Below are 23,693 nucleotides of genomic sequence, written 5' to 3'. Positions count from 1 at the left end.
CTCTTCAAACCAGTCGATACTAATTGACATCAAATGATGTTTATATATTATACGATACAACTCAAAGTCACAATTATAATTATAAATATTGGACAACATCACATACATTACTCTGATCCCAATGTAAGTAGCTAAAGCACTTGTGTTATGGAAAATCAGAAGTAACGACGGTACCACATACACCCAGACCTAAGACAACATAGAAAACTAATGAACTTTTTCTACATCGACTCAGCCGGGAATCGAACCCGGGACCTCGTATCCATGAAAACCGGTGTACACACTACTCGACCACGGTGGTCGTCAAATTATACAAACTTTAAGCTATGATAACAAAACCATCACTTTTCTTAAAGTATATTTTAACAAGAACTGCAACGTTAAATGTTTTCTTTAAAAGTCAATCTCAAAGTTTGTAAAATAATTATTGAGTCTTAAGAACTCCAAACTTTGCTTAACCACCGAGTATACCAGCATTACCTGAAGTTAACCTGTGTTTTGAGACGCTAATCACTACATAGATTATTTTCTTTATAAGGAAGTGACTAGTCAATAGACAATCTATTTAAGTGCTTTGTTATTATCCATATGTACTTATTTGGTACAAATAATAATAATATTGGAATAATAATAAAAAATATACATTTTACACGTATTGTGATCAGCTAACATTATCACGAACATAGTTGTGCTATATCGCGCTATAAATACAGGACAACCGACCTTAACAGAAGTTTTATAAAGGCCGCAAACATCGAGAGGAAATAGAATGGATTTTAAACGAGATTTCGTGAAATCGTTCGCATTCAACTCCATGGAAAACGGTTTTGCGATGTCGAACGTTTATTGCTAAAGGTTAACATAAACTGGAGACAGCGCTGGATACATGCTACATTATTTATACATATCTTTATAATATTATAGAACGTTTTTGAATATAAATTGATATTGATACTCTTTTGTTTAATTTAATCTTGTAACATGATTCAAAAGTGCTTGTAAATATAATTGAATTAAACATATTTGATCTAAATTAGTAGTGGGTGATTTTGTCTGCCTAAGCAGCACTCATTGTATATTTTACCGCCAAAATTATAAATCTTTATTTTTTATATTAAAAATAATTGTGGCAATGCCTCAAATTAATTAAGGAATTACTTATATTTGTGATTGTCACGTCCTACGTTACTACTAATACGAAATCCTCTTGTCAAACTTTTTATATGTTAGAAATTATTTTATCTAAACTAATGTTATAAGGGATCCTAAATAAATAATATCCAACCAATCAATAAACATGCATTTCATACATATATATATATATATATATATAGACTCTGTTATCGTTTTTCGCCTTACTGGCTTTATTTATTTATACATTTGGTTAGGGGACGACTTACTCGTCCTTCAAAAAGCAATATAAAATACTAAGTATTGCTATTTGACGGTAAAATAGATGTGCAACACCTAGCTCTATACATTTATCCTAGTCTCAATATCCTTGAAAAAATCACAGAATCAGCTCAGCTCATTATTTCAGACAACATAATCCGTCGCTAAACTCTTATTAGATCGTTTAAAAACAAAACAGATTAATCTATTATTTTAGACGTTAAGGAAATTAAAGCTTTACCTGAAAATCTTTATTAAATTTTGCTTCATATGATAAGACTGTCTTTGAAGATTGATGATATTAGCGAAGCGTACATCTATATTTATGGACAAAAGTGATCCCTTATCATGTCAAACTGCTAACATAATACATGTATTTATAATTCCACTTTCAGAAAATATTTCACATGTATTTGCTACACATCATTCGCATACAAAAGCCTCGCTAGTTATAATCCAACTGTACTAATTGTGTACGAAATGTCTCGAACCCTGTATAACTTAGGAAAGTAAAACAGCGTATCTCAGAGCAAGACAAATTTGATTTAAACTGAAATAAAACTATCTACTATTCCGTGAACAAAACATCATCGCGATTTGATTTCCCAACGCCATCTAGGGAAGCCATTATTAAATATTATTTCGTATTATATTAATATTTCGTGAAGGCATTGAAATCGAACAGATATTGAACACCAACGACGTTTAAAAGCTCTAAATACTAAACTCGAACACCAACAATTATAATCAATCTTGTGCTCATTTCTGACTCACAAAACCCTGTAAAAATTCAAGAATATTTCTTTTTACTATTCTCTAAACGAAGATGTATATTAGCAGAGATGATTTATCGAATACAAACAATGTTTGTCTGTATCCTTATAAACATTATGATTCTCCCCTTGATCATAAACAATTATGATTTAAGGACGAATCCATGATTCGATTAACATTACCTTACCAAACAAAAAGTACCTATTTCTGTTGATTTTCTTGTTTTCTGGATCTGATTAAATTAATGTATATTAATAATAATTCTGCAGTGTTATGTTTTTTTAGGAAACCTGATGGTAAGTGACCCACAACTGCTCATAGTAGTTGACCATATAAGGAACAAATACAATCCCTTTAAAAAAAATTACTAGCAACGCACCAAATTAATTATGGAATTACTAATATTCCTATTTACCCCTCCTTTTAAGCTTATCACTTGTGTAAGGAGTGGGGACGACAATATCCCAAGAGGTCAGGATCTTTTACATTGCCAAACCCCCTCTAAACTTAATAGAATATTATAGTTTGGCGGTAGAATAAGCGGGTACCCCCTTATTCTAACCTATCCATGCGCATACCCAAAGCCCTTTTACCAATTATAATAAATCATGGTAAGAGGTAGTAATAATTAAATGTCCCGTATATCTTTAAAAAGGTTTTTTTTTTGTATCAAGAAGGTGATTAATGGCCGTAACTTATGATCTAATTCTAAAATTTAATTTACTTTTTCACTGATAGAAAGCTACAATCTTCCTGAGGGTATAATTGTTACATTACATAATTTTCTTTGACAAATGCAGGTTTTCTAATTCCCTCCAGGTTTCCGCGATATTTTGCTTCAGCATCGAACAAGAGATGAATTATAAACAAAAATTGATCACATGGAACATGTAAATTCAGTGCTGCTGGGTTTGCCAGCCAGCCATCTGCTAAGATGCACCCGCTCTATTCACTGGACTAATCTCGGCTCATATCCCATTACACTAAATAAAATAAAACATTTTTATTTTACGTGCTTATGTACATACTACCAGTGATAAAACAAGCCTTATTAAGAAGCGTGCTAGTAACTAGGATTCATCCAACTGAACCTCAGCATTTCTATCCTTCGAATCAATTCATCTTATAATTTGATTAGCAATGAATTGCGGTCGAATTTCCACCAATTGATGACCACTGGAAACAAAAATCCACATGAATGTAACACATACACACGTGAACCCACACACTTAAACCCTTACAAATGGTATGAGACAAATGCAGTATCTATCTATAGACGTATTCACACACGCACACTAACACAAGTACGTGTGTTTCGTCACGCGTTCATTAATTTAATCATACACAGATTTATTCGACTCAGTAATAAGCGTATATTCGCAATGGTTCCAAATTACAATCGGCAAGGACACGCTGACCGCGATGAGGCCGTTCGTTAGCGAAATCGTGCCAATGACTGGCGCGCCATTAGCTCGACGTTTCCACTCCTCACTAATTTCCCTTTTAACAACTACGTTAAGAGAAAGCTTTGCGTATTTAGGCTTGAACCGTAAATAAGGACGTTTTTTCGTATATCGCTATGAGGAATGACGTACCTACCTCTATATGGTGGTCGAGTGGTATGGTCAGGAGGTCGCCTTTTAAACTCGTTATATAATACAAATACTATCAATTTCTGGGGACCTGCTTCATGTGTAAATACCACTTATCCTGTCTTCGTGTATAAGAGCCTGGTGATTGTGAGGCTATTAACCTTATTAAAAATGTAGAGTTCCTATTGGTTGATATTTATTTAAGATATTATATTTATTTATAGGTAACCGTTACTTTCTTTTTTTTCATGACGTATTTTCATTTTTATGATATACTTATATCTTAGGCGGACGAGCAAATGGACGACCTAATTGTAAGTGGTCACCACCGCCCATATACAATGATGCTGTAAGACATATTAAGCATTCCTTAAATCGCCTTTGCGCCACCAACCTTGGAAATTATGATATCATATCCTTTATGCTTGTAGGGGTTAGGATATCTGATGAGTGGGTGCTACCTACCCAGACGGGCTTGCACAAAGTATACCATCAAGCCCACCTGTCATTACGTCAGCAAAAATAGCTACCAAAATGTATTTTAACGGACACGAAAACACATTAACCTTAAGCTGCATATAATGACTGAACTAATGTACGTTAAATACTTTTTTATCATTACCGCTTAACGCAAGCGCAGTAAACATAAATGCGAAATGCATACTGTGAATAATTTAAACAGTGTATGTATCTTCATGTAAATGGAAACGATTTCAACTCAGCACGTGGCGTTAACCAAGTAGACAACTGAGAATTGCTCGCTCCGACCGCAGCACGTTTAATTACGAGTTGCTCTGTTTAATTAAAACTGCCGACAAAGATACGAAAAAGTGCACACGATATTTGTATGTATATAAGGACGAATTATTCGACGTACATTTTTTTAACCAATCGCAAGCAGCATTGTTGGAAGCAAGCTATTTAAAATAAAATATTTAGGATAGATATAATGGGTGTACCACGAAATATGGGCACGAATTAGTTTATTATATTTTGTTCGATTAAAGCTAGTGAGGTTCCCAATTTGAATTTCCCAGAAATCAGGATTTAAATTATAAAAATCGATATTATTTCAAGTAAATTGACAAATGTTTCAGTGCACGTAATATTTTAAAAGGTAGGATAAAAATACGCATAGATAAAATACAATTCATTTAAAATAAACAAAAGTTCATAACTGATGACTGCTGACGTGGCTTATACATCTTAATTATTGAAATTGCAGGCTCAAGCCCGCAATTGAACAAAAAAGAGAAGCGAGTTTAGTAAAGAAAATCTGCTTGTGTTGAAAAAAATCGGTCACATGAGTATCCACTAACTTTACAATATTTACAGGCAGTTCATGTTAGCATTTTGTATACCAAACATTCGTGACGCGTTTAAGAAAAACGAAGGAATATTTATGCAACCGTGATCACTCAATTATTGTAATTTATCTCCTCCGCCACCTGAACAATTTCGTTTGCAAATATAATCAGTATTGTGTTCCATATTCATTATGATGATGACGATGATGATGATGACGTCCTTACCGATTTCGGTCATGGAAGACCAGCCAACAACGCAGGACATAAGATAACGCACAAGTACAGGGGCACTCTCTATTCCCTCACTCTTAAAATCCGATGGGACGGCAATCCGACTCAATCGGAAAGAGTTCAGGCGAGACCAGGCTAACCACAAAAGTAAACGCACTTCCAGCACCCAGACTCCGAGCTATCGCTGAAGTTTTTCCGACAGAAAACCCCAATAACTTTTGTCGAACCGACATTGGAATGAATCAGGTTGGGTTGACTTAAAAATGTATAGTTATTACTTTAACGGAATAATTAAAAGGGGAACATTCGACTCATTGAATGATACTGATTTACTGACTCGTTTCTGTAACTAGCTCGTTCACCCTTTGAACTCCAACAGCTATACAAAGTATTGCTGTCAGAAGCTACAAATGGTATAATTAATGTCCAAGATAGATATATAATTACTGTCGGGTATTCTTTGTTCAATATAGTTTATATAGTTATTTGAAATTATTAGAGTCAATTATAGTGTTTACTCTCGGTTAGAATTTAGCTTTACATATATCGAAAATAATCTCAAAGAGAACAATAATCCATACACTGCTCTTTAATTTAAAATCAATTTAAAAAGTCTACTTTTTCGTAAAGATTCCAATTTTACAGAAATAGACTTTGATGTTTTGAAGAAGCATTTTAACAAAATTAAAAGGTATGTAATGTATTGTTGAATTCAAAAAAGAGGTCATTTATAAGCGAAATGAGTTTTTATTTCATCGATATTAGAGAAATAATCCCATATTATCATGCAAAAGTTCGTTCAAAATATCAATGGCTGGCACATTTTCCTCAGTTCAATCGAAAAATAAAGAATTTTATTTGAGCTCATTTCTAATTTATTTGTATCTTTTAATTGATTAATATTTATCATAAAATAATTAGTTAAAAAATATGTATTATATTTTTCATCTCGAAACACTATGTTAAAATTTTTTTTTTTTAATACTCAATGCTATTACCAAATCGTATTTCTTTCAACTTTGAAATATTTATTGTGATCTACACATATGTGATTGATTTATGTTTATTATTTCCTTAATACACTATCATATCACACAATCAGTAAGTGTGATATGATAGTGCATGGTGAGACAATGGTGAATTTTGACATATAACTTTGTTTTTCATGTGATTTTCAATCTACTGTTGGCTGTCATACTGAAAATAAAATAAACAGTTATTGTAAAACTACACCATTCAGATGATAAAACAAAAGCCGAATGGAGCACGTCGATCATTAAAGTGATGCAACAAAAGCGAATACAAATTCCCGGTAACACGAAACGACATTTTTCGTACTTTAATTATAATAATTAAAGTGATAAGCACTTTTATTATATTCGCTTTTGTTGCTTCCATTTAATGTCCCGAGCGCTCCATCTGCCTTCTGTTTTATAATTGAAGCTACACAATTAAAAATATACATTTTAAATTAGTCATAGTGAAACACCCGTTGCGTATATTCAGAGTGGAATGAACCGTACCTTTTCACGCTGAATATACCACACGTGCCGTTTTTTACGCCGTATTGGTGACAATGTTCCTTCTCGTGTAGACCGACTTGTAAATTACGTGTGCGTCGCGTTTTAAAGTCAGTGAATGCAACAACCTAGTATCCTCCTTCTATGCTACGAATGCTTTAACTTTAAGCCCGTGTTCTTTAATTGTATGGAGACAAAGGAACCGCTTTCACGAAGAATACGGTCTTCATTAGTAAGAGCCCGAATTTCGAGGTAACGTTGTAGACGTTCTTAAACATATAAAATAAAGTCGACAACTATCGCTCATATTATTGTATGATAAAAAGGAGGGATCGTGGCTTACGTGGTTGGAACAAAGTTGACCTAAATTTTATTTACATTACATTAAAAGCCTATAAATTTCCCACTGCTGGGCTTTAGCCTCCTCTCCCTTTGAGGAGAAGGTTTGGTGCATATTCCACCACGCTGCTCCAATGCGTGTTGGTGGAATACACATGTGGCAGAATTTCGTTGAAATTAGACACATGCAGGTTTCCTCACGAGATGAATTATAAACACAAATTAAGCACATGAAAATTCAGTGGTGCCTGCCTGGGTTGGAACCCGAAATCATCGGTTAAGATGAAAGCGTTCTAACCACTGGGCCATCTCGGCTCATTTTATCATTTAGAATAATTAAATGATAAGAAATAAAATTATTATTAAAAATCCTGTGTGAATTAAAATAATAACAAAAATACACTTAAATAATCTTACATTTAATCGTATTTAATAGAAAGAGACACCGAGAGAGAGAAAGAGAAGGAAAGGTCGCCTGGCCCTCCAGGCGTAACGCATAACGCTTTCTCCTCACATGACGATTTCTTCCAGTTCACTCCACCGCTGTAAAAAAAACGCTGAGTAAAGAAAAGCCTGTAAATGCCTCACTTCTCAGGTAAAGAAAGTAAAGTAAAAATTTGAGAAGAAAATACGTGTGCGTCTCGGGACAAAAGTGCTAATTTATACCGTCCGAAATACGGCTAGCATTTACAGTTAGGATGAGAGAGGAAGAATCTGCCTACCGATTGCCGTATGCGTAAGAGAAAGTGAAATTAGAAAGATTGGAGCCGTAACGCGTTACGTAACGAAGCGGTTTACCCTCCCATAAGAAGTTATCACCTTAAAAAAAATCTATTTTTTTCTTGAACCATATTAGGTAGTTATATAATATGCTGAAGCCAGACTTGGTATTATAACCACCTTAACAAAATAGGTGTTTCTATACTTTAATTAATATAGTTTTCAGCCATATAGTTTCACTCATGCCAATTGATTACTCCATTTTCAGTGTCGGCAAACGAAATAACTTATCAGCAATTCCTCGGCAATAACTCACGGAGCGCGGAAAACTGTAAAATGCGCAGTTTATAACCAATCAATGCAGAAATGTTTGCAAAAGTGTGGCAACACCGTTATTTATCGGAAGCCTGTGAAAATATAGTTGCATATTTCTCGAATCACGCTGCCAACACTGTGTGATTTGTGGCCGGCTTAGGGCGTATTCACCCGTTATTTTCACCCTTGTTTTGTCCGCTTGATAATAATTTGTATGGACAAACAGTTATCGTAATTGTTGCGTATATGAATTTCACATTTTCTTATTTTGACTGAATATTCTCAAAATAAGAATATACTTTTTTATAATCGGATAGGACACATCTTTATGATAATATTTTTGTCAGTATAATTAAATTTTTGATAATAAAGGTAGTAAATTATATACGACGTAAGACCATTACTTATATACAATAACGCAATATTCTAATTAAATTAAACTAATGTTAGAAACTAGCCCTAGCCTCCAATACGGCGCTACGTCATAGGATATCATAATTAATTATATCATTAACAATATCACATTATTATTTTTATTTATTTTTACTCATGTATAATAACATTTTTAAATATAAAATACAAATTTATAAAATATATTTAAAAATATAGAATACAGAGGCCAACCAGTGGCGGGAACAGGGTCCAAGCCACCGGTGGTCAGGGCTCCAGAGAGAGGAACTTCCTCACAATACGTGCCGTGCCGAGGAGTACTGCCTTCTGCATCAAGCCCTTGACCCAGCTGCCTAACGAGAGCCTCTTAAGGTGTTGGTCGAGGCTCTTGGCCATTAGGCCATTCGCTGAAACGACTATTGGCACAATAACTGCTGTATCCACATCCCACATGTCGACAACCTCGTGAGCTAAGTCGAGATATTTTATTTGCTTATCTTTCTCAGCCTTCACGAGATTCCCGTCATGAGGGATGGTGACGTCAACAATTATCGTGCGGCGCTCTGACCGATCTATCACCACTATATCAGGCTTGTTGGCGACAACAGCCTTGTCAGTGATTATAGATCGGTCCCAGTACAGTGTGATACGACCATTCTCGAGAACTGGGTCGGGCACATACCTGTAGTATGGTACCTCTGATACCACAAGATCGTATCGAAGTGCAAGTTGTTGATGGATAATCTTGGCCACTTGATTATGCCTGTGCAAATACTCTCCGTTAGCAAGACGAGAACAACCGGAAATAATATGTCTAAGGGATTCGCCCGGAGTGTGACACGCCCGACATATGTCCACCGTGCCATCCCTCACAATATACTTCCGGTAATTGTTCGTCATGATAACTTCGTCCATAATTGCACAGACAAAACCTTCGGTTTCACCGAATAGGTTACCGAACCGTAGCCAAGAAACGGACGCCATAAAGTCCACATCGGGTCCATGAAGGGCCCGATAGAAGCGTCCATGTAACTCCTTGCTCTTCCATACCCCCTTGCGATTCTCAGTACTTAGTACTACGGGTTTGCGCCAGTTCTCTTTGCCTAAGGAGAGCGGAGTTAGCCCCTTGTCCATTGTAACTACATCTCGGTGCATATCCAAGTCAGTGTGGAGAAAATACTCCCTGAGTTTGTATACTTCACGGTTATGTAGGGTCTTGGCATTTAAAAAGCCTCGGCCACCACATCTCCGTGGGATATACAATCTCATCACCGAAGACCGAGGATGATGCATCCGATATGCAGTCAGCAGGACACGGACTCTCCTATCCAAGGCGTCTAGTTCTTTTTGAGTCCACTTGAGTATGCCGAAAGAGTACATCAAGACCGGCATGACCCAACCATTGAAAGCGCGAACCTTATTGCCACCCGACAAAAGACTTTTGAGCACTTTTTTCAGGCGACCAAAGAAACGCTCCTGCAGTGATTGTTTCATGTCGGTCACATTGATGCCTAACGCTTCCGACACACCCAAGTATTTGTATGATTCGTTTGCGGACAGTGATCTAAAGTTTATGGAATCTGAAAGTTGTAATCCGTCAGATTCCATAATCTCTCCTCGCTCTACATGCATAACCGCGCACTTGTCAACTCCAAATTCCATTCTAATAGAATTACTAAAAGTTTCTGTTACCTTTAGTAACTCCATTAATTGTGAACCTGAAGGTGCAAAGAGCTTTAAGTCATCCATGTAAAGTAGGTGGGATATTACTTTACCTCCTCTCCGCAAACGATAGCCCAACCTTGAACCCTCCAACAGAGTACTTAGAGGGTTCAAGGCTAAACAAAACCACAATGGACTCAAACTATCGCCCTGAAATATTCCCCGCTCAATCCTTATCGGTTCGTCATTACCATGAATCGTTCGACATCCTGGATAGCGAAGGACTGTCCGCCATTGCCCCATACATGATTTCAAGAAACTGCATAGAGTTGTATCTAATTTATTCAACTCCAGCACCCTCAAGAGCCATGTATGCGGCACGGAATCATAGGCCTTCTTGTAATCTATCCAGCATGTCGACAGACTCTTTCGAAAACGACGGACCTGTTGGCTAATGATCATATCAATGAGGAGTAGCTCCTTAGTGCCTTGTGATCCACCCCTACATCCATTCTGAGAGACAGACAAAATACTAATATTCTGTATGTGACTATTAATCTTATCTCTCAGAATGGAGGTAAGAAGTTTATAGACCGTCGGTAAACAAGTAATCGGTCTATAGTTTTTAGGATCCGTTGCACTACCTGACTTATGGAGCAGGTGGGTGACTCCAGTGGTAAGAAACTGTGGTAGCGACCCAGACTCTAGAGCTGACTGGAACTGAGATGCCAAGCATTCATGCGAGCTGCGCAACCATTTTAGCCAAAAGCTATGCAGCCCGTCCGGTCCCGGAGACTTCCAGTTGGGAACGGACCGAACTGCAGCGGCTACATCTTCAGAAGCGATGGAAATTTCTCCCATCGCTTCCAAAGGCTCGCATGCTTGCCTGACCTCCCGCATCCAGTCACCTTCAATGTGGTCGACGGGCACCGACCAGATGTTGCGCCAAAATGTACTCGTGGCGTCATCATCTGGGCGACACCCATCGCTCACACCCTGGTCGAGTCGCTCCCACGTTCTGTACACCCACCTTTGATCGTTCTGGAACATGCGATTCAAGTAATAACGGTCCACTCGCCGCCTGTAACGACGGATGCGGCTCGCCCATGCATAAACTTTTTGTTTTAGGAAGTCAATACGCTCCACGACATGGGACGGATATTCTTGCGGAATGATACCAGTCCCCAAGAAGGCCCGCCCCACGTAACGCATTACACGTGGACGCGTATTCCCCTCCTTAAAACAATATAGTTTTCCAATGAGCACTCTGGTCTCATTAATACGCTTCTCAATCCTGCTCTGCCAGGCCGGTGCAGCAGCCTTTGGTCGTGTAACTCGTTCGGTATCTTCAAATGTAACACCGGCTACACGACATGCTGCAACAGCCGCACAAAACAGAATTGAGTGTGTATCTTCGAGATTTTCACTGCTCTCAAAATAATCTGCGAGCAGTGAATCCAGAGTGCACACTAGGTCCCTATTCCGTTTAGTCATGGGCAAACGTGGCAACCGTGGCCTAAGCTCAGCGGAAGTGTTACGATACTCCCGAATCGCATCCCCCAGTGCGCTCCTCAGTTGATCACTGTACTTACTTGTTGTAATAGCCATATCACCCTCGCCTTCATCATCATGATCCGAGCCCTGTGGTGTTGCAGGAAGTGGTCCCTCAACCACAGGCTGTGACGGGGCAAAAGTGACACCGCTATTACTCACTTCTGAGCGAATCCGATCAAGCACGGTGTCACTCAGCCTGTTGTTACGCAGAATGACCCGCACCTGATTCGACAGTCGTTGAGCCGAGACGTTGATAGCCGGTTCAAGCGCCTGAAACAGAGAGAGCATCCTAACACGGTACGCCGTGAGGTTAGTTCCCCCCTCTGTAGCCCCATAGTATGCGCGCATGACATTTTCATTAATGGGTTGTGTCCATCGCATGCACTGCACACCACCACCGAAAGCGGGGACTCCGTTCGAGGCCGGTTGGCCTCTGGCTCCCAAGCCCGTCGGTGGCCGGCGTCTCCCCGCTCGACGTACAGGTGTTGGCGACATCGGCGGGGAGAAGTACTCGTCGCTCGAGCTCGACGCAATTGCAGACACTAGATTAGTTCCTTGTGTGGGGTCCTGTGCCTGTGAGGCGGAGCTGAGCGGCGAGTCCGGAGATGGATTGTTGTGCGCTCGTTGTCTGGCTCTTGTCAACATGTTCTTCGATTTTAAACATTATTTTTGTTATGACACTGTCACTTTAATTTTTGTTAGAATCCACATTATTGTTGATATATATTCATTCATGTTTGTATATAGGTATGTATATTTTATTATGATTGGTCTTAAAATATCTGTTTTACACTTTTTCAGTTTTAAAAATTAGATTTAAACTATTTTAAATAAATTTCTTTAAATAATATTATGACAGCCCAAATTTTTACATGTTGACATATTGGTTGGTTGCCAGGATATTATTACTATTATTATTATTATTACAAATGTAATTTCAGTACTTCGGGATGGCAAAATAAAATTAAGTTGTACCATGATGTTTCAATCTCTCTCTATATTTTTACAATGATCCACAATCATCCAATTGTTTTCCTTATGACAGTTCCATCACTTTTAAAATAAGAAATAGTTTTACATGCCAGTATTAAATGTTATAAAATAATATCAACTAAAGTTGTACAATTGTGATTGTGATTGTGAAATTACACTAAATATGTAATTCTTTATAAATAGTATAATATAAATTCGCTGTCTGCTTCTGTCTTCTTCTTCTAAACAATTTAAGGGATTTTGGTACGGTTTTCGGTAATTGAAAGCACACGAGGAAGGTTTATATGATTTGTAAATATTTTGTCGATATTTCTAATATATGACGGTTTTTTATCCAATATTTCTTAGGCTCTTATCGTCATCATTACAAACTAAACTAAACTTCAGAAAATTTTAGGTCTTAAAAAACCAATAGAAAAGTCCGCTATTATACGTCATGTCTAGATAGACATATTTTCATCCATTACAAATTATTAAGAAACTATAGATCGAGTTAAGCCATTTTCTCAAATCATTTAATTCTTATTAATATAATATATTTTCCTTGGGCAATTAAAACAGATTTTAATTATCTTATACCATATCATTTGAATGAATACTCTCGAAGATATCAGCGTTCGCAAAATTACTTGTAAACAAAAAACAAGTGGTCTAGTAATTGGCTGTACAAATAACATTTTGACATTGACAGTTAAAATTACCCAAATTTGAATCTTTGAGCCGTGGACAATAAAATTACGATTAAAACCTCTTTTTATAATAACCTTTTTATATTTCTCATTTATGACGTACTTATATAATCTAATAAATAATATTTATTAAATAAAGTAACGTATCTGCCTAATGTTCTCTTACTAAGCGTATTTTCACTTTCTTTCAGTGCGAAGCTGGGCCGGGTCGCTAGTACCTTATAACATGAAATCCGTCTTGAGAGACCATTTATGATTATTGGGTTAGTACACATCAAAGGATATTCAATAATTAGGCCAAATAAATTAAAAAGTCAATTTTGTAATCAAACACATTAACCTGAATACTGTTACAGAAAAATCTGAACTCAACTATTTGATTGAGCTACTGAACAAATTCAAACTTTTCTCGGTGTTGCCAACATTAATCAGTCATAATATATTTTCCTCTCCTTATTTATTTTATAAGCGAGAAACAATCAGAAATCAATTAGCTTTCTTAATTATCAAATTAAAATATTCATTGAAATACTATTTTACTATATTTTACTTTAACAAAATTGAACTTTAATTAGTGTTGCTAGTGTAACATAATTATCGTTACCCTCATTAGTAATTGATAATAGTAATTGTAATAGAATTCTATCTCAAAGTCATTATAGAAGTGTTACACTTGCTTATTGATCTGCCACCAGTACGGAAGAACAATTAGAAATATTAATAATGGCTGTTAAATTGTTTATTGAAATTCATTGTCAATTACATGAATTCATATGTTTTATCTAAACCGATGTGTCTCGTGGATCGCGTTCAGAATATCTGTCACACTTTTATCTCCATTAGACCGTATTTTTTGCTTTAAAGGACATACAGTTGTGATGGATTTACAACGTCCACATTTTTGTGGATTTTAAATACTAAAACTAATGTATTTATTGACTATATGAATATCCGGCTCGAAGGACCATTTCTAAAAAAATATTTTGTATGTGTAGTAAATATTAACTTAAATTTTATGGCTAGATTTAAATAAATGCATTTTGATAGAAAACTAAATCTAATCCAAAAAATATAAGTATCATAATTATTATTCGCAAATATCGTCGGCGCTAAATCCGTCGCTGTAGGCCATAGACACTAACGAGTATGTGTTATAAATGTATATGTTATTGTGATACCTACGTACTTACCTTAAAAGAGACACCCTAACTTCAGTTGTAACTTGAACAACACGTTTTAATAGAACATATTTTATAGATAATATTTATGAACACAAAATAAATCCAGTTAAGGTTAAAGAAAATATATATTTTTTTAATTGGGTGCGTCTTAGCCGATTTATGCAAAGACAGGCGTGCACCACTGAATTTTCATGGGAAGAGTGAAGGAAAAGATCGTGAGGAAACATGCTTGTGCCTAATTTTGATGAAATTGTGCATATTGTTCCTCCTCTGATCCAATGCAAACGTTCGCCTTAAAGAGAGAGAAGGTCCAGCAATGGAAGATTTAAATGCGACTAATTTACTTTTTTTATTTTAGACATTTTAGTGCCGCTGAGCAATTTAAAAGCCCATGTCTTCATGTCGCGATCGTACGAAGTCATGAATACAGCTCGTTTTAAATAAAATCCGATTATTATAGACGGACAGAGCTGTCAATTAAGATTTATTATTTCACGGACGCACGTAACGAACATTTTTGATAAATGGTATGTGTCCGAAAATCTGTCGCTTCGGAGTAATTTAAATATTGCGAGAGTGTTATTGCGTCATATTTCTCGATCGAATCGAAAAGGTGAATACTTTTTACAGTTTTTTGGTATCGTTAATTCTATATAAAATACTACGACATTTGTATAAATAAAAAAGAGTTGTCGTGGGACTCCCGGTTAGAACGAAGTCGCTGTTGATGTATATTATGTGTCTGTTAAATAACAGACAGAATCAAATAAATCAATAAAGTTTGTGAAAATTTTAATAACAAGAAACATTTTTTATCAGAAAACCCTTGTAAATGAAAACATTAACAAACAATAAATATAAAAAAAAGAGATAGAGAGAAAGGGAAAGATTGCGTGGACTCCTTCAAGGGAACAGCATAAAGCCTTTTCCTTTTGACGATTCTGCTAGTCTACGGCAAGCCGCGTAAAAGATCTTCGTTCCAATAACGATAAAATCCAACAGACATCAAGATATTATATTGATGTAAAACATCTATTTGCGCGCGTTGAGTGACCGATTCGTGACGTGAAGACAAACGGCGTAACCCTCAAATACGGCGTCATGCCACCTTTAAACAGCTCCTTACTTCCTTGTGAGTGGCGCACACATTATATAATATACTTCGTTTTGTTGCTATATTACTATAATAATAAGAAAAAAATATTTACTTTATAAATGAAACTCTGTTTATATTTATTGGTTTCCTTTATTAACCATTTATTTCAAAATCAATCAACTTTTTGACATCGGCCACATTTTTATGATCAATACCCGTTAGTGGGGATTTCTGTAGGACCTTCTATGTATTGTAGTACGCACTTATTATAAAAAATTAAACATATTCAAATATATTTGACGGGCTACTGTGTTTTGAGAGTGTCAAGAAACGAAAAAAAGTAATAATGACATTTTTGACAGTAACATTGGATATAGTGCGGTTGGACGTTTCTTCACTCTGACGCAACTTCAGGCTCTTTTGTGTAATGCATGGGCATTTCTCGTAAGCAAGACGTGCCTGGTGGAGCGTCGTTACTTTATTATAATAAATCGAAAGTGCTGGTTGTATTACTGTTATATTGTAAAACCTTCAAACACGTGGTTTTAATTCTCCTCGCCCGCCTACCCACGATCGCTCGGTAGCCACAGATGGATACAGAAAATAATGATAATGGCAATGTGTCGTTATATTCATTAAGCATTTTTGTACCGTCAATATTTCAACTCTACCACGATTTCAAAAAAGCACCCTCAAGGAGTTGCGTATTTCATTTCGATTCTTTGATAGTTGTTTTGACTTAGAAATCATTTTACAAAGCTTGAATTATCGGAATAGTTGGAGTCACTGAAACATGTAAAAAATAGGAGAATAAACTGAACGACTGTCTGACGCCACCCTCCTTCGAACCCTAGCACTCTTTTTTTTTTCGAAATGAGAATACTCTTGGCGCTTCTGGCCTTTACAGTGTTATCTGGTGGAAGGGTGATTGAGACTCGAGCCAAATTTTAAGAGTCCACTTAAGGGCTCAGACTACGTACATTTAAGGGTAGACCCTGCGTGGCCTTCAGCGTTGATGTCGTGAAATACATACGAGTATGAACCATCCAAATTTTGTATATATTCCCTCAGTCAGCTCTTACGAAACACTTAAATTGAAATGTAGTAGATAGTTCTATCCTACTCCACCTGAATCACACGACTTTATACAATACAATCAGGCTAAATGATATCAATTGACTTTATTGGAAGGAAACTCCGTCGTTACACGTCGACGTCTCTAATGTGATCATACTAAATCCGTAAAAACCGTAAAAAATTATTTAAAAACAGAATAACTCCAAATGTATATTTTAAATTTAAACCCTTGATTAATATTATATTAAGTTACATGTAAGGATACAAATGATAAAAATTAAAGATATACAAAAGCAAACTCATATCTATTTTATTAATTTAATTCAGTTAATAAAGATGTAGCGCCAATTTCAAGATCACGCTTATCATAATCATAATATATAAAACATCATAAATACTTAAAATATTAACTGTAAGAAAGGAGGAAAATAAAAAGAGGTTCCAATTCAGCTCGCAAGAACCCGAACTAACAAATGTTGCAAGTTAAATAAAAGCTTGTAACAAAAATTTATGAAACTGTAATATTTCAATATCTTGCTAAACGACACAAAAGTGTCGAGTAGGATTAATTAATTCGTGTCAATTGCGTCGTCACAAAATTGGTATCGCAAATCTAATTCATTAGTTTAGAATTCCCTATAATTTAGATTGGAAAATAAATTAAATTCAATTTTACGTTTAAATGGAATTATTGATGGAATTAGGTTTTGTTTTACTAATTCGGATGTTATAATTGTTCTGTTCTCCGATTGCATCGCATCGGATTATATAATTACAAATGATTACCAGGTATACCAAATAATTACACTGATTTAGATTATTTATTATTTAATTTTTAACATAATACTTTCCTTCTGTCATTATTCTTACTCTCGTTAATAATTCTTTGTTTCTTAAATTTTAAATAGCAAAGCGTGGAGTACATAGTTGTTGATTTAGGCAACACATCAATAAAATATTTAATTAATATACTTATGTAATTTAATTTATAAGAAAAAGTAATCTAACTAAAAATGACGAAAAGTGCATTTACGAGCTTTAAAAAAATAGAGTTGAATCCATCAACTTTTATTTGAGTTGTTTTTTTATTGATTTTGGTGCCTATTACTTTCAAGATGATGATGTTTTGAATTGATATTTATATATTATCTTCTTATTCCAAATTTAATATTAGAATGAATAAATATTTTAACAATTATTTAAAAAAAAAAAAAACTTAATAAAAAGTATCAGTTGTTCTTCTGAAATATATGACAAAATTAGAATTGCTAATATTCTCGACTGCCTTAACGTATAGATCTATTCACTCAAGAAGGTGCACCCCTCGACGCTTAATTGTCGGTTCGCATTATGAGTGACCCTCGTGCGTAACAGAACATTAATTTAAGAACAAAGACAGCAAAAAATTTCAAATTAGATTATATTTGTTAATGCACGCCGATTCGACGTGAACGTGCGCGCTTTGTTGAGTGAACAAATCTATAATTGGCCTTTTCAAATATCGAATACAAACATAATAAAAATCTCAGCAGCGTCCCAATCCGGTGACGCTAACAAAAAGTGCCCAAATGGCTAACGGTATTTACACTCCAAACATTTATAAATGAAATAACCCACGGCAATTTCTAAACTATAAACATTTTGTACGTTTTTGCATTGGCGGAATTGGTCAAACTAAACACTGAAATCGATTATACATAGACATCGTTTTTAAATGATTTTAGGTATCCATCGTAACTTTTAAATGAACAGATTTGGATATATTTGAGGTATCTTCAGAATCCTTTTGTCGTCCTTAGTAACACAGAATAGAAATATCAGCCTTGAAAAAATATTTAGGACCGATGTCGTATTTTTTTTCGACTAGTTTGAAGTTGTAACCATCCCTGCATATTTTCATGAAATAATACATGAAACCACAGAATAGAAAGACGATAGCACCGTCACTAGTAAAAATATTTGTAAAGCCTCAAATAAATCTCAAACGATTCAGAAATGTGTGAACGTACTTAATGTAAGAATTCCACTGAAGAATTTTATATCATTCAAATATGCCGCTAACGTCGGCGTGGAACTTTAATATAACTCGTAACTCAACTGACTCCGCTGCATTTTATACACAGACACGTATTAAAATTTTAGATGGGCGACACTCGGATTACATCACAACTGTCGCATATAGCATACATTACATTAACTCTTCTCAAAAACTTGAAACCACAAATCAAAATTGCATTGTCAGGGTGAGATAGATAGATAGCCATCTCTTGACTACGGTCAGCAACTCTGTCGAAAAGCAAATTTCATAACAAAGAAAGTTAGAAATACTTATTTATGTAGTTACATTTATATTATTGTATACACAGATCTATAATAACATATTCATTAGTATTGGATTTATATTTTATATAAATATATATTATCTGTGTATTTATGCATCTGTCATCTCGAGTGACACACATCGCGAAAGCGCGGGAAAAGAGGAGATATAAAATGGGCGCGCGGTGAAGACGATGTCTGTGCACAGCAAGCTGATATTTAAATATAATATTTATTTTATCTAATTGGTAAATCGACCTTACATGTGAACATTACAATTATAACTAAATTATAATCGACCATTCGCTAAAAAAAATAAAAAAAATATCGACGGACACTGATTAACTAAATTTCAGTTATATATCAACAGAATATTATGAAATTCATCAAGAATGCAACTGACAGCTACATACTTGTTACCACCATGACAACCCAAGATAGATGCCCTTTTCTTTTACTACGTCTGAAAGGTGACGTCACTGCCTTGACCACGTCACTCACTTTTGGTTCTACAATAATATATTTAATAAACTCATAATTTGTTATTGTATCCGATTTCATAAAAATAATTGTATTGGATTTCAGAACGTCATTTTTATGGCTTTAAAAAATAATACAAGATGTTTTCCCGCGCAAAACTAGAAATATAAAATGACGATCACCGATTTAATCTAAATATGAGATTTTTGTCAATTTGATTTTATTTTATAAAAAGTTTTACAAAATTAAACAAATAATCAAAAATATTCTGTGTACTGTTGTATTTATAAAAATGTATAAACATAAGTAAATGCCGAAAAAATTGCACATAATATTTAATAGGTAACACTTTTTTATTTAATAGGTAACAATCGAACATCAAGCTCATCTGATGGAAAATGACTACCACCGCCCATAGACTTCTGCTACACCGGGGGGTCTTGCACGTGCGTTGCCGGCTTTTGAAGATTGAGCAGGCTCTATTTAGATTTTATTTTATTGATGACATAAAGGATACATATTTAAGTCCTCATTAATATGACATCTATATTGAATAAGAATCACACGTCAATAACGAGACCATATTCACAGCGTTATAAATAAACAATGAATAAATATGCTCTTATTTTAAAGTGCTCCAGCTGTAGATGTGCAGAAAATTAAAGAAAATTCTTGATTGCAATTTACTAAATAGTTAAGATTTAACACATAATTAATTTTAGAGAGCGGAAAAAAGTTACTGGCCGGGCAGAGAGCGGTGCTATGACTGTATAAAAAAAAAACAAATATAAAACGAGCGAACAGACGTCGTCAGTTTACCATGAAATTAAATCAAAACAAACCTGTCATAAGTATCGAAATTCCTAAAAATCTGTTGAATAAACGCCAAGTTTCGCGGCCCACTAGACTAGTATAGTATTAACATCGATAAGAAACTCAGTTGTTAGTACGATTACTTTTGTACTGAGTGCCTGTTTGGTCAAGTGGGTATACCTATAAGGATTCAGATTCCAAGGTCCTGGGTTAAAAAATATTAAATTTTAATACATTAATTACAGGCTACAATTGCAGAAATAAACTTCTTTTCAAATTAGTAATCACTGTATAGTATAAAACAAAGTCGCTTCCCACTGTCTGTCTCTATGTACGCTTATATCTATAAAACTATACAACGGATTTTGTTGCGGTTTTCAACAGATAGAATGATTCAAGACGAAGGTTTACTAATATGAGAGATCTAATATGGTAGAGAAACACTGATAATTTTAGAGGTTTCTAATGTGATGTCGTAAATTAACATATTTTTGCGCTTACATTGCAAACGCGGGCTGAACCCTACGAGATAGAATAAATCAAAATAATGTACTACATTATTGTACACATTAAAAAGGACTCAAAAAGTGCGACGGTATAGGTCTATCTCTTCGGGATAACCCACAATAACCATTTTTGATCCATTACTTTTTACGAGAAATAATGACTTATTTACGAAGCGATTTTAAGCAATATAATAATAATCCTTAACCAATTAAGTACATTGTACTTTTAATACATTGTGCATTTAATATAGATCAATTGCAGCACGTAATCTAAATCAAAATTTTTGAAGATATTACAAAGATTTAAAATGCAGGGACATAGCGGTTTGTATTGTCCAATGAAAAAAAAGAGTTGTTTTGTAGAAATTTTGTAGTATATTTGGTATCAGCATACACCCGTGCGAACCCGAGGCGAGTCGCTAGTGCTTCTCTACATAGAACTTGACAATACACAAACTATAATATAATTATGAAAAAGGTGAATACAAAGTAAATCAACTCAATTCAAAGGGTTAAATTAAATCAAAAAAGGAAATTGCGTAAACAAAGATTGTTACGTCCGAGTACGTTGCGGGGTGAGAGAATGCCACGTGTAACTGTCAATTTTATGAAACTTTAACTGCTATTATTTATTTCACGCTTACGCCGTAATTGGATGTCGTCGTTCGTTGGAATCAATCGACTGTCAGCGTAGCTAATTAACCGAATGGCTTTATTGGCGTCACACTATTAAAAAACAAACTTTTTTATTTAATTTTTTACATTAACAGCCTGGAAATTCCCCAATGCTGGGCTAAGGTCTCCTTTCTCTTTGAGGAGAAGGTAGGAAGGTATTCCACCACGCCTCTCCAATGCGGGTTGGTAGAATACACGTGTGCCAGAATTTCTTTGAAATTAGACACATGCAGGTTTCCTCACGATGTTTTAATTCACCGCCGAGCACGAGATGAGCACACAAATGAAGCACATGAAAATTCAGTGGTGCTTGCCTGGGTTTGAACCCAAAATCATCGGTTAAGATGCACGCGTTCTAACCGCTAGGCCATCTCGGCTCTAAGGCTCTATTTTAAGTGTCAATAAATTACATCTGAAATAGCAGAAGGGTCTTCGTCAGATTTACTGTTATTGTTAAGGCCCTTCTTGTCATTTTATTTTCAGTGTTACCATTATAAATTGAAATAATTAATAGTTGCTTTCAGTAATGTTATTCATCGAGAATTTCTCAACATATTTCCTAACCTAACGTTTGAAGTTTAATCCATAACACAAATGAATTTTACACACAAATTAAACAAGTCAAAATTCATTGGTGTTCACCGGGATTTAAATTTAGAATTTCTGGATAAGAGTGACGTGTTTTAGAAACCTAAAATCAGTGGAAAAGTCAGTTACAGTGTCGAATTCTTTATCCAATATAAAAGTACTACACTTATTTATCGATTGCCGAAAATGTTCCACAAAGTCCGACTAAAATCCATCACAGCTGGAAAGCGTTTTTGAATCGTCCATATTAAAATACTAAAACCATTTCGGAAAACAGCCTCCAGTGAAAAGAAACGGCATAGATTAGTTGACAGGCAAATCCAGGCGTTTTTTCTAAAAAGTACTCTTTTAACAAATAATAAGACTTATTTATTAATTTAAACTTTTTTATTTTTGTAAATGGTAAATTGGTTACATTTCCCGGTATCTTATTATATATGCGTATACCATTGCCAAAAAACGTTCTCTGTACCGTATGCAAACGGAAAGTAGGGGTTACAAGTTTATTCTTATTTCTTGTATTAATAGTATGTATATCAGCTTTTATGGAATACTTGCGTATATTCTTCATAAACATTATATTATCATAAATATATTGTGAAGCAGCCACTACACTTTTATACACACAATTATACGTATTTGCTTAATGGGAAATTTTATTTTTCAGTACCAAATCTAACTATATAATTTAGTACTTTTTAAACTTATTTTAGATCCAGTTGCAGAGAGCAATTAACGAGAACAAACACTGTATCTCGTAAAAAGCTGCAGTGCAAACGTTTTACCCTGTTTCGAGTTCGCAATAATAAAAAGTCGATGTTGTCTTAGGTACTTTAATTCGATTCGTTGGAAAAAAATGGACTTAAACACAAATGCACTCACAACAACGATTGCAATTACTTAACCAATTAATAAACAAAGAGAGTTATGTTTTCGGTGTATCGTATATTAGGATAGTTCTGTTTTTAAATCTTAAGCTATCTTGAAATATTGTAATTTCGTAATGTCAAAGAACTTCGAAGCTTTTCGCTAAGGCTGGTCTATTATTATACAGGACCGATGATTGAAGCTGACTTGTCTTACAGTGGAATGGCAAACGAAATAGAGAAGCAGATAAATAGATAAAGTTTTAGAAGAAGGACTTAGTAAGAAAAAAAAATTTTTTTTTCTTTTAACCGGTTTTAGCTATCATTTGGGATGCCATGGTTTCTAGCGCACTGACGGTATGAGGAATAATTGACAATATCTACATTTGTTTAACCAACTATTTTTAAAAGTTTACATTTATCTTGCATTGCTTGTTAATTCGTCCTGGTCAAATCATGCAAGCATAATTAGAACCATCCAATAGTATAAAAAATCTTCACAATGGCAACCACAATAGACACGAAATGTTGTATAGATATATTCACTCACGAAGGCACGCCTCCCTATGTTAAGTTATTCTTTAATAAAATAAAGTTAAAATTATGTAATACTT

Source organism: Vanessa atalanta, chromosome 17 (genome assembly GCF_905147765.1).
Source record: "Vanessa atalanta chromosome 17, ilVanAtal1.2, whole genome shotgun sequence".
NCBI classification, from domain to species: domain Eukaryota; kingdom Metazoa; phylum Arthropoda; class Insecta; order Lepidoptera; family Nymphalidae; genus Vanessa; species Vanessa atalanta.
This window is presented reverse-complemented; position numbering follows the sequence as displayed.